The sequence below is a fragment of the Periplaneta americana genome, chromosome 16 (genome assembly GCF_040183065.1).
Source record: "Periplaneta americana isolate PAMFEO1 chromosome 16, P.americana_PAMFEO1_priV1, whole genome shotgun sequence".
Lineage (NCBI taxonomy): Eukaryota > Metazoa > Arthropoda > Insecta > Blattodea > Blattidae > Periplaneta > Periplaneta americana.
Window position 1 is genome coordinate 189779175 of NC_091132.1, and position 15490 is coordinate 189794664.

The 15490-nt window shown below is 35.4% G+C and overlaps 1 protein-coding gene across 1 annotated transcript in view; it reads right to left on the minus strand.

Moving 5' to 3' along the window:
- Positions 1–3427: 3427 nt before the first annotated feature.
- LOC138692272 (zinc finger protein 85-like) overlaps positions 3428–15490 on the minus strand; it is a 43614-nt gene continuing 31551 nt past the window's right edge. Inside the window, exons 4-5 of the transcript XR_011330039.1 lie at positions 6633–6794; positions 3428–3545 (exon numbers count right to left, since the gene is read on the minus strand). The gene's annotated coding sequence lies outside the window, so the exon portion shown is untranslated. The remainder of the gene's footprint in view (positions 3546–6632; positions 6795–15490) is intronic.

The window sequence follows — 15490 nt, forward strand, 5'->3', positions numbered from 1 at the left end:
GCACATACGCACCAACTGGGACACGCTCGTACCCGACAAGGATGTAATCTGGTAGAACAGGTTTTTCGAAGGGCACAAAGACAGTGCTCACGGGAACAGTCTGTCTGTCCCGCTTACGCAATAAACGGTAAGCCTTGGACATGGACTGCTTTGCCAGATCCGGAGTGCTGCATTGGGGTTAAATCGCTTGCTTGAACTCGGTCGAATGTCGCACGCTCGAGTGAGATAAGATCGGTCGTGATACGCTCGTAATAAATAGAAGCACAGTACAAGATCATCTCACCGACATGTCTTATCTTGTATGGAAGGCGACAGATAAGATACAGATATTATGTCTTGCTCACACGGTAAAAATAAGGCTTTATTTTCTGCATTTATGACAAGCGTCTAATGGAACGTACCAAAATAGTAACATGAAGTTAAGGCTCATTCACAATGAAAATTAAACATAACGTAAGCGTTAACTTAAGAATATAAACGTTACGGAAAAATCAAGAAGTCATACCATCATTCACAATGGGAACATAAACATAACCGCAAACATATTTGGTAACCACGGAAACGTAACAACGACGCCATTTCCTCATATTCTGTCGTATACTTCAGCGCTCCACGATTGTGTTCTGTTTGCAAATCACATAAGCATAAGCATGAAAGTTTGGAGTTTGCAAACTTTCATGTTAACGTCTTACAGTAATGTTTATGTCAATGCTTATGTGAATCATTGTGAATGATCCCATTTGGTAGCCTGGGCGCAAACTTCTGTGTTTATGTTACGGTTAGTTTAATTTTCATTGTGAATGGGCCTTTATAAATAGAATCGTATGAAAAACTTCGATATACAGTTATTATTCCTAATTAATAATTATTCAATATTTGATTTACCACATATATAATATGATAGGTCCATATATAGTGTTCTGCCTATATACTGCGACAATGTAGAAACGTTTTACAAAATATTATTATATAGCAGTAAATTAATAACAATATCAGTACAGAGATAACGTCACAGAAAATATAATAAAACGAATAATCATGCTGCACAACTGTTGCAGACGCAAAGATTAATACACTAATTATTAGAGATTATTATTATTATTATTATTATTATTATTATTATTATTATTATTATTATTACTACTAGAAAACTTGAGACATTTCTTACATTATCGTGATTGTGTTCTCCGTTTATAATAATTACATTTACATCCAATAACATCTATCAGGTATGGCAAAAACAAAATCACTCCTGTGTGGGAGGAAAAAAAAAAACATTTACCTACAACATTTATATTATATTTTAAAGCAAGTTTTGTAGTTGTACTATGGAGATGTTAGTTGAACACTGAAAAGTTTTGAAATGATAAGCATCTATGATTTACTACACAGTTCATCACTGTAGAAAGAACGAATGTCTAACACTAGGCTTAAACTGTTCGAGGATTTATTGCTCGCGACAATTTTACCCATCATGTATGTGCACTACCTATCGGATTATGCTATGAACTACTTAGCGCTCGAGGGAAAATGTCCGATGCAGACCTCTGGCCAGATCTCATCAGAGAGGTTTTAGAATGAGATATAGTGTCACATGAATAAAGTGTGAAAAAAAACAACATTGAATAAAGGTAGATAAGTGAATGAGTCCTCCACTAAGTTTAAAATTAATATAACTAGTGCAAGAATGGGAATGTTCGGCTGAATACAGGAATGTGAAGGGCCAGCAGGATCAAACGATTGAGTGACAATAAATCATATCAAAAGTTTTGCGAATTATCATAACCATGTTAAGTGGAAGAAAGCTTGAACCCAGATCAAAAACAATTTCTGGCTCATGGAATTTAGCCAAATCCATTAAAAAAATGTACATGTATTCCTAAGTGCATGATCTCTTTGTTTAAGTTCTTGCACAGCAGGAAAGCAATACAGTTCTAAGTTAAGAGGAGAGGATAGTTTTAATACGAAAGAAAACCTATGAATTAAAAAATTATACATTATTTTTATTTAAAATATAATTTTATATGAAAAAATATATATTATATATTAATTCGACGCTATTTTTAAGGCTCTGTGCACAAGGATTTTCAAGTGGAAAGAATGGATATATATGATGAAAAACCAACAAAATTAAAAAAAAAAGAAAAAAAAAAAGTAATACTTTAAAATGTTCTTAAATATATTACATAAATTTCAATTCGCATTTATGGCCTTGTTAGCTCCTGTTATGTGATTCTTATAGCTCTGGTGCACAGGTTTTACAAATAAGGGAGAAATGGCTACAGTAAGACAGGGAGAACAGTGAGACATTTTTTATTAGGTGGCAAATTTTGATGTTGAGATGTTGGTAACAGTGGAGTTGTATGTTGCATGAGTAAAGTAACAATATTTTCATACTCGATTTGATTCTAGTTATAAAGGTGAGTGATGAAAAAATAATTCGTAATTTTTCACTCTAGAAGTAAAATTTTAGCTTGTGTTTAATGAAGGTTATATTGGATATGCAAATGAGATATAAATATGAATGTTTTGTTACTTAATACTATGGTATTTGAGATTATGTTCGGCGAAGTTTCGTCTGTCTTGTTTTAATTTTGAAGTGATGGCGTCATTTTTAAATGAACTATGTGTAAAGGGAACAGTGAGACATGCCATTGAAGGGTACACTGAGACGTCTCACTGTTCCCATGTACCAATGATTTGCAAAAACCAACTGTAATTATATTACATTTACCAGTAACTAACATTAAAAATGAACATACTAGTAACCAATTTAGGAACTGTAGCTTAAAATAATGGATACATTACATTTTAATGGTTTCATAAATAAAAAATTATTCACAAAATTTAAAAAAAGATGTTGAAAAAATAATAAAGAATTACATTAAATTCTTATAATTATAAGCTTTGTTGTCACCAAAAATTCATTTCATTTTTTCACAAAAGTTTGAAATGTCATGGAAAATTCACTTTTCCAAATGTTCCAGATGTTTCAATGGTTTCGAAGTCAGACATCAAAATGATTCTAAATAAGCCTACAGAACATGTCAAGATAAAGAGAGAGCAAGTTTTTGTTTTCTTTTGAAATAAATGCAAATTATTTCAATGTCCGTTAATAGACACTGTGGTGTCTCACTGTACCCTCTTGAATGGGAACAGTGAGACATTTGCATTTTTTTGACATGCACGTATTGTATATTATGTCCTTCATCTATTAACATTTTTGTTTATGTATTATTATACTCCATGTTTTAATGTCTATTTCTATTGCACTCGATTTTAAAAATACTTCAATTATCACTTGCATACATATGTCTTAATATTTTGTGTCTCACTGTACCCACCACTCCCCTACAATAAAGTTTGATTGCAATATCCCATTACTTTAATACTTCCTTTCTTCTCATACGCATGTGTTAAAAGATTTTAAATTTATCTTTAAAAATGACTGACTATACTCACCCCTCATTCAACACTTCATCCTCCTCTGAACACGCTTCTACTTCCTGTTTCTCCTGAACCATGTCCAGATCGAAAGAATTTTCCTAAAAGAAGAACAAGTAATGAACAAAGCTTTAATTCACTATCTACGCACTGGCCTCCTACATTAGGGAACTGGCTTCCATTCATAATGAATCCAATCACATTTTTCATTAAGGCTGTAATTACTTTTTTTGAATATTGATTTCATTTTCTCAAACTGCTTTGATTTTCATCCTTCATATATCTTTCCTCAAAATCAGGCTATTTGCATCTTTCAAAATGCATAGCAATCAAGTGCCAACGTTCAAAATATGAACATGTTCTCTATACAGCTACTGTAAATTACATACACAGAATTTGCTTTAATATCTGAGGTAATTACAAACGATTAGGGAAAACACGGGAATTTTACTGGAAGCAAGTAAAGAGATAGGTTTGGAAGTAAATCCCGAAAAGACTAAGTATATGATTATGTCTCGTGATCAGAATATTGTACGAAATGGAAATGTAAAAATTGTAAATTTATATTTTGAAGAGGTGGAGAAGTTCAAATATCTTGGAGCAACAGTAACAAATATAAATGATACTCGGGAGGAAATTAAACCCAGACTAAATATGGGAAATGCCTGTTATTATTCGGTTGAGAAGCTTTTATCATCAAGTCTGCTGTCAAAAAATCTGAAAGTTAGAATTTATAAAACAGTTATATTACCGGTTGTTCTTTATGGTTGTGAAATTTGGACTCTCAATTTGAGAGAGGAACATAGGTTAAGGGGTATGAGAATAAGGTGCTTAGGAAATATTTGGGAATAAGAGGGATGAAGTTACAGGAGAATGGAGAAAGTTACACAACACAGAACTGCACGCGTTGTATTCTTCACCTTTCATAATTAGAAACATCAAATCCAGACGTTTGAGATGGGCAGGGCATGTAGCACGTATGGGTGAATCCAGAAATGCATATAGAGTGTTAGTTGGGAGGCTGGAGGGAAAAAAACCTTTAGGGAGGCCGAGATGTAGATGGGAAGATAATATTAAAATGGATTTGAGGAAGGTGGGATATGATGATACAGAATGGATTAATCTTGCTCAGAATAGGGACCTATGGCGGGCTTATGTGAGGGCGGCAATGAACCTCGGGGTTCCTTAAAAGCCGGTAAGTAAGTAAGTAAATATTTGAGGTAATTAGCATAAACAGGAAAAGAAGAGAGTAGAAGGCATTAATGCATTTCGTCTGTATGTTTCATTGTTGAAGGTTTTATTTCATCAAATTCAGACTCTCTAAAACGATTTTTCATTTCAGACTATTTATGGTGAAAACAGTAGTATTAGTAAGTACTATAGTAGTTGTGTGTATGTATTTCACACACATATTTTCGTCATTTCTTTTAATTTTCCGTGCTGCTGTGTGGTATAATTGTCATAACTACACATAAACAAGGCGGAAAAAGCAGAACCTTCTAGGCAACATGGTTTCCACGTTTGAAGAGAAAAAAACAAATATCTGTGCTCTCGATGTGGAGTTCCTATTTGCTTGGAGTGCTCCAGGATAATTTGTGTGAGGTGTTTGCGCGAACAGCTAGTTAGTGGAGTTTAAAACGGGTGCGTCAACTACTAGGCTATTTGAGCCTTTATCTAAAATTCTAAAAAAAAATAAAAACATAAACAGTACAATAACCTGAATGCTAAAACAAACTAAAAAACTTTGTCATGGTAAAAACAAGGTACACATATGCAGTATCAACAAGGTGATGAATAAAAATCATAAAAGTGAGCAGTTCTCAGACTCTAGGTAGTATTCAAAATGAACCATCAAAACAAAAGCCACCAGAGACAAATTATATTGCACATTTCAAGATAATAAAATTTTATAAAATATTCGTTTGTACGAAGATTGTGTGGTCTTATGAAGAAGTGCAGTTGTATAAAAAGTATTGTGCTCTTTAATTTTTGGGACACTGCAGAGGGAAAAGTATGTTTTTTATACAGCAAACATTTTTCGTTCCAGAAAAGTGAACAACAATTGAACAAATATTTCAATGATATGTTGAAATGTAGTAAATATTAACATATTAATTATTCTGAATTCTTATTGACTTATTTTAACAATATAAAAGCATGAAATCGTTCAAGAAGTTCAAAAATGAAAATGTTGGGAAAAGCAGCAAATTACTGCTTTCTTTTTTTTTTCTTTTTTTTTTTTTTTTGTTATTTCTATCGTTTATAACTGTTTTAGACTATTTAAATTTTCCAATTGACTTAAATTTACATATTATAATATTCTGTAATCATGTATCAATGGTCAATATGCTGCAGATGTTGTACATAATAAATTCTTGTTTTATAATAGTACATTATGCAACGAGCCTATAATGGTAGTAATTAAGACGCGAGTATGTTTATGAAACGAGCGCAAGCGAGTTTCATAATTTTCATACGAGCGTCTTAATGACCATTATAGGCAAGTTTCATACGACTTTTTATGCTCGGCCATATTTCTAACTTGAAATTACTCATAAGTATTCATGTTATTCTTATCTGAATGGGAAGCGGAACTGACCTCGTGTAATATCTCGTAAATTGTGAGATATGCGCAGACGCAAAAGTATTGATTTTTTCCGAGAAACAAATGTCATTGACCTTGATATAATCTAGAGAGTAAAATAAACATTAATCGTGATATAACCTTGAAGTTGATTTAGACATTGAAAAACGAGATGACAATTGAATTTATTTGAATATTATTCACAATTAACGCTAATCATTATAGTAACAGAACATAACCTTCTGCGACAGTATTGGATTTCCAGCCTCCGTGACGTTTCGCTAGTTGTCTTACGATTGCATATCCGAGAATAATCGTTACTTGCGCTTTCATATTGCTACAATGGTGTTTTCTGATTGGTGGAACACCTGAACTTTAATGAATAGGTGTACTTCAATGAGGTGCATTAAAGGGCTGCTACCAGGTGTATAATTACTACATTTCGGCATGGTCGAGCGTAAATGTATAAAATAAACGGAGATCTCATAGACTTCTCTTTAGTAGTTACGTGACAATAACTGTCCATAGTACTTAAGGGTTAATGGTTCTGCTATAAGTCAAATGCGTTGCCGTTATTTTTGCATACTGATAGTGAACTACTTACATCAACTTCAGACTTTATAGACACTGGACTCTCTTCAACTTCAGACTTCAACACTGGAAAGTTAATAGGCACTGGACTCTCTTCCACTTTTATCTCTGAATTGAGATCATAGCTGTGATCCACGCATTCCGTCTTCACTTGCAGATCCATTATATTTCCTTCCTACAGAACATAAAGACGTCATAAATGATACACTTAATTTAGCTATTTTGAAGTTAGTTTCATAATATGAGTCGTCTAATATCAAAGTCAGCTATATCCATTTTACAAAATTTTACAGAAGAAACAAAAAACTAAATTTTAACAACGGCTTTTCTATAAGCAGTTTTGTAAAATAAACAGAGGTGTCATAGACCTTTATGTTTCATAAAGTTACGACATAGAAAAACATATAGGCCTATTGGAAATTTGAATTTGCTAGCTTTCTGATTTTTGGCGGGAAACATGTTCTATTAGGATGCAGTTGGCTTTGAACCCATAATTGTGGATTTAGCTGTTTTTTGCAATAACAGAATGTAATTATGCACAAAATGTCAAACTATTATCCTTCATTAACTGTTTAATTATTTGAAATGAAACAAAATATGGATAATATATACTTGTTCAATACAAGTGATTTAGATTTAAGAAAAAAGTACAAATTTACTTTTTTCAAAATAACACAAAATCTGCATTATGTGGATGTAGCTGACTCTGCATCTAACCGGGAACTTTAACCTTCAATTTAAACGGAATACCCATTTTGCAACTTAACTCTTCAGAGATCTACAGAAAAACGTACAGAGATCGCATATACAGCCTTAACTCATTTTGAAAAGAAAAAATTGAATGTAGCTGGCTTTGATACTAGACGATTCATATGTGATAGCCATTAAGGCTCATTCACAATGAAAATTAAACATAACGTAAGCGTTAACTTAAGAATATAAACGCTACAGTAAAATCAAGAAGTCACACCATCATTCACGATGGGAACATAAACATAACCGCATACATACTTGGTAACCATGGAAACATAACAACGACGCCATTTCCTCATATTCTGTCATATACTTCAGCGCTCCACGATTGTGTTCTGTTTGCAAATCACGTAAGCATAAGCATGAAAGTTTGGAGTTTGCAAACTTTCATGTTAACGTCTTACGGTAATGTTTATGTCAATGCTTATGTGAATCATTGTGAATGATCCCATTTGGTAGCAAACTTCTGTGTTTATGTTACGGTTATGTTTAATTTTCATTGTGAATGGGTCTTTACACTGGTTCTGTCTGATAGTCCATAACTATTACTTTCAGAACAAACGACAACAGAAAAAAACTGAAGGCAGAATAGGAACCAAAAAAAAAAAACTGAAGGTGGAATAGGAACCAAAAAAAAAACTGAAGGTGGAATGGGAACTAGACTTCAAAAGCTACACAAAATGACTCATAATAGACCGGGTGTTGCTTCTTAAAGAAATTACTTACTTTAATATGTATAAAAGTTCCCATTTTTACACTACACCTTAGTGCAAATATATTTCGGAATTTAATATTTTATTACTGAAGACAAAACGAAAACGAAATTATAAAACAGATATCAAAAGAAAGAAAACGGTAAATATCCTACCCAATCGTTGTTCGACATTTAACGAGCAATGGTATAGTATTGGCTTTTACAAACTTCATAACAATATTGTGATGTATCATAAGTAGCCTACATTTACACCGTATATTCTTTACTTTACATACAATCGACTTTAGAACGCCAGTAATTGTTCAGAACATAAATGCAATAATTTCTATTGTAGTGCAAAGTTTTGCACTAAATTTTATAACATGGATATTATCCCTGGGGAAAAACTAAAGGTCTAGTCTTCAGAGGAAAGAAAACTATTCCAACTAAAATATATGTTGAAAATAAATTAGAAGCAAGAGTTAAGGCACTTAGTTAACTCGGATATTCCCGTAGATAGATAATGGGGTTTAAAAATGGCGCGTCAGCAGCTATGGCTATTTGCGCTCTTTCGGTTATTCCTGTAACCATACAAACAATACCGACATTTCATACAAAAATTATAAAATTTATTATAGAATAATAAATTCAGTTATGAGATCATCACTAATACAGAAACATACTGGAATCAAACTTTGTAAAACCTTAACCTGATCCAGTTTAGGTTATGGGAGCAAAACATGGGCTAACGGAAGAAGTAAAGGTACGGTCACATGTCGCTACTTTTGCTGCGCAACTTCTGTACTGCAGCTGTAAAAGTTGCGTGTCGTGTTCACACGTAAGCCAAAAATAGCGCGTTGCACGCTACTTTTCGTGGTGCGCAACCCGAGTGCAGCAAAAGTTGCAACTGAAGGTTGCAAGTCTGTTCACACACAAGGTGCTACTTTTGCAGCCGCAGTCATGCTGTAGGTTTTCATCTCTGTGTTGACTTCTCAATATACATTTTGTGGTTATGTTCGCATTATTAATAAGCTCATGCGAAAGCTTACTTATCTATTATTTGCTTTTCTGTCCTAACTAGCATTCAGAAACTGGCATTATTTTTACTATAAAGCTTTTAAAAACGCCTATATACTTAAATGATAACCAACAGCATATTCACGTAATCAATGTTGGCAACCCTCCTGTTTGAAACTACGGTACGAAAAATTAAAAAAAAAAAAAATGAATTATATCGTCAGCAAATATAGCAGGCTGTGTTGTGCATTTAATAACTGTTACAAATAATTTATTTTCATCACATCTAACATTAAAATATATCCAAACAATAAAAGTATCATTGGCACATTTGAGTGGCAACACTAATCGCAATTGCAGCAATTTTCAACAAAACCAATATCAAAAATGCTGCAGCTGCAACTCTAAGGCCGGGTGCACACAGAATCAGATACGGCGCGGCGCGACGCGACATTTTGTCTCGTGGTACTTGTCTCCCATTGATTTCTTATGATGCGATGCACACAGAATCAGACGCGGCACGACAGTCGCGAGCAGACACAAGGAGACACGAAGAGACAACATCGAATGACTGCTTGAAGTTCGTCGCGAGGAGACTGTTTGATAGCTGCAGTGTACTGCGCATGCGTTAGTAGTGGCTATGATTGCACGCTTTCCTTATCTACAAAAAATACTATTGTTGTGTAGGGTACATTATTCATAATGGAGCTCGATGCGGATAAATTAGTTGATTTAGTACAGGAAAGATACGTTCTGTACAATCTTTGAAACAATATCACGAGAATAATGTGGTTTCTGAAAATATGTGAAAAATTGAAAATGAGATGAAAGCACCAGGTGAATAATAATTTATAATAACAACACTGCATAACAAATGTTAACTTTTTTTTTTGCGCTAGGCATGTGATATATGTTTTCTATATAATTTGAGCCTCCTGAATACAAATATGACAATAAAAACAGTTGTTGGTTACGGTTTTTGAGAAATTTCGGAATTTATATCTATTCAAAATATTGTTTTATATAATTACAATAAGGCTAAATATTCACTGTTCAGAAGATTACAGCTTTGTTTTTCTGAATTTTCTTTTACACTGGGCATCAGGTGCATCACGAGCTAATGTCCAGCAATAGTCTGCTAGCATATTGGTACTCCATTGTCATTGGTACCTTTTTCCATAGTTGAAATTTCTTGATGGAAGCGCTCATCATGCTCATAACTGAAATCGCACAATTCTCAGGAAAAAAAGTCAAGATGGGCGTGAAGGAAGTGAATTTTCAGGGAAATTTTACAACCCCTAGTTTAATACGCCAACAGTACATTTTTCACTAGTTCTTCATAGTTCTCACTTCTACAGTTATCCAGAAAATTAATTCAACCTCCTTGAATGCTATCCAGACGGCTGTCTCTTTTCCTTCCAGCAAAGATTCGAAGTGATTGTCCTTCATTATTTCTCTAATTTGTGGTCCATTGAGAACTCCCTCTTTTATTTTTGAATCACTAATAGCAGGAAATGTTAAGGAATGCGCGCTGGTCTGAGTCCTCATGGGGGAAGAAATTTTCTCATGAAATTTCGGCCAGTGTATGTGACCGGTATCACCTAGCATCGTGAAGCACTTGGGGAGCTACGATAGACTGCAAAAGCCAGATATAACGACTGGGGGGATAATCGTGCTAACCACACGATACCTCCATTCTAGTTGGATGATCGTCCACCTCTGTTTTGGCATGTGGACGTGAGACCAGCAGCCGGCTGGTCGGTCTGGGCTCTTCACAGGGTGTTGTGCCACGGATTATTAATAGCAGGAAATTTTTCCTGGATATTTTTAAATGCTTCAGTTTTATATTTTATCCCTTTAACAAAATTCTTCATTAACCCTAACTTATTATCTAAAAGGGGTAAAATTACTTCGCTTTGAGGTACAAGGGGTTGATGTATAAAATTTTTCTTCCTTGGCTCTAGTGATTGTCGTTTTATTTTATTTTATTTTGGTGCTGGACCCTGGACTCATTTCACCGGCATTACCACCTTCATTTCATTCTGACACTAAATAACCTAGATGTTGAAAAGCGTCGTAAAATAACTCAATAACTGTCGCGACTGTCCAATTCGTACAGAAAGCAGCAAAATTTTGTGTAGCCTAATTGCATTCCAAAAAGCAATGCTACAACCTTCAAATCCGCACATATAAACCATTCGTACTTTGAATATTATCATTAAATCACACTTTAAAGAAATACACGTCTTACACAGAATACTAACACCACTGAAATCTCTTGCTAAACTGAAGCGATTTCATACGGCGAACCTGTTTCTCCCCCTCCAAATGGAACCGAAAAGGGCAATAAAACAATTTACGCTCTAGAAGTGATTTTGACATGGTGATATATTGCAAAATATAAACTACAGTAATGTGATTAAAGCTCACAGTGAAAGAAGTGCACATCTCAAGTAAAATCAGGTACACTCAAGCGAATTCATATCGCGAACCTGTTTCACTCCCTCGAAATAGACTCGTAGAAGGGCAATAAAATAATTTCCCTTTCTACAAGTGCTTCTAACATGGTGCCCTACTTATACCAATATTGTTTTCACATAATGGGTCTTCACATTTGTAAAACAAAATAGTTACACACGAAATACAGTGATTTTTTAAATAAAATGCATAGAAAATTAATTATATTGTGCATCTCGAAAACCCGAAGTGATGGAACATTTTGCTTGTTATTTATTAATTCTGAAGGTCGAAATTAGTAAGAATTTGTTAGTTTTATGTCTGGCGCAAAATGACTGTTGACCAGTGTAATTTGTAGTAAGCCTAATTCTCTGCTCTAAACTATCACTCATTATTGATTTAATATATTATTTTTCTTTATTGTGAGTCGTGAAGTAGTCACAAACATAAAAAATGACGTTTGTGCAGTACATTTCAATTTTAAGACTCTTTCAATCGTGTAGATTTTTAGGAGCTTGCATCCTTAGGAAATAATAAGCAAATACAATAGAATTTTTCATATAGACAGTCCTCTATTATTGACGCCATTTTCTAGCCTAGGCCAATTTTCCAAACCCACACAGCCAGCAAATCAGTTGTCGCGAGCAGACAGTTTTAAGCTGTCGCCAGGCACTGTACAGCAAAACGTAGCGTCGTGTCGCGTCGCGTCTGATTCTGTGTGCACCCGGCCTAAGAACCCTGTTCACACGTCGCTACTTTTAAGCTGTGTGCAGCATGAAAAAGTAGCAGGCAGCAGGTTCGGCAGCCGCTACTTTTCGGGTTGCACCGTTGTTCACACGTCGCAGTACGACAGTTGCGCAGTTTTTTGTACTGCAGCACTGCAAAAATAGCGACGTGTGACCGTACCTTAACACCTTCAAAATTACAGCACGCAGGTATCAGGTTTATAAGACATACAGATTATATACGATGGAGTCTCAAGAGAAATGAAGACATCTTGAAAAAAGTTAAGATTGAACGAACTCTAGAGTACACTGGGAAATTACGGGACAAGTGGAGGATGGATAGAGGAAGAATCACTGACAAGATCCTGAGATATCCTGGAGGGAAGAGATCTGATGGTCGTCTAGTTAAGAAATGGCACTAGACTGTGAACGACCACATAGTCTGATACTTGGATGATACTGTAGATAAAGATAATATATAAAAACAAGTACTGTACATTTGCTGAAATGAAGGAATTATGAAGCAAAATTCAATAGATTTATACATCCATTTCCGAACTGTGCAAAGTTTTTAAACAGAACAAATGACAGTTTAATAAAAAAATTGTGAATTAAAACAGACAAACGCAATTTTATATTCTCCAGAAGCTCAAAAGAATTTTCATATCACTATTGTATCAAGAGTATTAAGGTAAATCATATTTCAGAAATTAAACATTTTGGTGTATACTGAATAATTTCAAAGGAAAACTTGTTCCGGAGTCGGGTATCAAACACTCTACTGACTGAGCTAGCCAGGAACTGCAACCGACACTGGCTCAATATCCACATACCTCAAGTGGGCTGAACTGAAAGCCACATTTGCATAATACACATCACTCTTCGTTAACAGAAAAGCACAGTTCAGGTCACACAGAGTCTGTATGCGCTCAGTGTTGAGTTCTCGTGTCTTGTCAGCCCACTTTAAGGGATGCGGACTTAAAGGAAAAAAATTAGCCAGTGTCGGTTTCAGTTCCTGGGTAGCTCAATCGGTAGGGCACTGGGACGCTCAGCCAAAGGTCCCGGGCTCGATACCCGACCAAGGAAATTTTTCCCTTGAAAATATTCAAGTCAGCTTCATAGAGAGCTATATCTGAACGCCAGATTTGCATTTTGGTATATTATTCAACAAGGACATGAATTTCTCTAAACAAATTACTCATATAGTTTGCAATGCATATAGTTAGTTACTTAGTGAGGTTTAAAAAAAAGGGCGCGTCAGTGATATTCAAAAACTAGAACTATTTTTTAAAAAATCCGATTCGAAAAGTTCGGCCCAATAATCTGGTACAGATTTGTCTGCGTTTGTCGAATGCGCATCATTATAGCCTATTTACGAAAAGGCACTTTTCAGTGCCAATAATTTATTTTGTGTGCACAAGGTTGGAATTTTGAAGTAAGAGGGAAATGGTGCAATCCGTGTTCTGGAGTTTATCCCTGCCCCGGGCGGAAGAATGTCTAAATACGGCCCTGGTTCCAAAATCTATAGCTCCGCAAATTGAAACATGTTACGAGATGGCGACAATAGCGTAGTAAAATAGTGTTGTTGAATATAAAAAAAAATTAGAATGACTAAAACTTAAGTTCAATTATATAAGTTTAAACTGGTAACATATCTTGAGAGTAAATACTGCAACCTACTTGTTCGACAAAATTGCACTTCTACGTAAAAAATGCCTCAACTACACAACAGAACTTCAACGCACTGTAGTCACACCAAACACAGAGATGATCAATAGTGCCGTGAAACAGGCTTTCCACATTGTTTTAAATATTTCTTTAAAAGTAGCCTTTAATTTTCACATTATCTTCTACTTAATGAGACACAAAAATGCTGTTTTAATTCCTATAACAGTTACATTGCTAATATGTACAATAAATGCAACATCTATCGATTCATTAATAATAATTCAAGAAATTGGTACTTCTTTCTGTAATTCTCCAGAAACTCTACACCAATGCCGCCTTACACCAAGAAGAGTTCGTATCTGTGGGTTATGGAGGATATTAGGTTGAGGAGAAACACATATAATGGGGAGATTGGGAGATGGCGACATCGTTTATCGTTACTGTAAGAAGCACTAGATGGCGGAGCAGTTGTGGAGATAAAACTTTAGCTTACGTATGACTCTTCTGTCTTATTTTTTCTATGCTCTTCTCCATTTTTTACTTATTTTTTTTTCTTCATCCTCACTTCTCCCTTCGCCATCTTCAAGTATTTGTTTTTGTTTCTTATTTGTTACGTTCTGTAATTACAACGTTATTAATGTACAATTTAGTACAGAGTGAGTTGTCTCATGCGTATCACATGAGACTGACATTTGGGAGGTCCGTGATTCGATTCCCGGACCGAATAACCTGACTAGTTTTTCCGCGGTTTTCCACAGTTGGTTAGGCAAATGCCAGGTTGGAATTTTCATTGCCACAGTCTATCCTTCATTCCCCACCCGTGTAGAAAAAGAATTTAGATTTTCGTATCATATCATTCATCTTTCTCATCTCATTCAATAGCCATATTCAGGTCAAGACGCATGTCTTCATCCGCTTACGGGAAGGGGCGTCTTCTCTACAACTGTTCCTGGGTTCCCAGCCTTCTGCAATATCTCTGCCAGGATTCATTTGTTAAAAGCACTTGTCGACCTGGTTGGCGAGTTGGTATAGCGCTGGCCTTCTAAGCCCTAGGTTGCGGGTTCAATCCCAGGCCAGGTCAATGGCATTTAAGTGTGCTTAAATGCGACAGGCTCATGTCAGTAGATTTACTGGCATGTAAAAAAACTCCTGTGGGACAAAATTCCGGCACATCCGGCGACGCTGATATAACCTCTGCAGTTGCGAGCGTCGTTAAATAAAACATAACATTTTTTTTAAGCACTTCCAAGGACGCTTCGACACCTTGGAAGGGGCGGTTGCTATGGGTCTTGTGCTGCTTGGTCACCTTGGCGGTATGAACTTAGAGTGAGGGAGAGTAGGAGGCCCCCATTGGGTGAGCAGATGAGGGGTCACATGCGGCGGGGGGCTGGTACACCCTCATCCTCATTCATCCCATACATTTCGGGGTGCACAATAGACCTCAGTATGGCCGACGTGCAAAGGGTCATTCTACCCTGCCCGTAGCCACAGTGACCTAACCTAATGTACAATTTACCTAATGTGGTTTCGATCCAGTGATGACATCCATTTTTATGA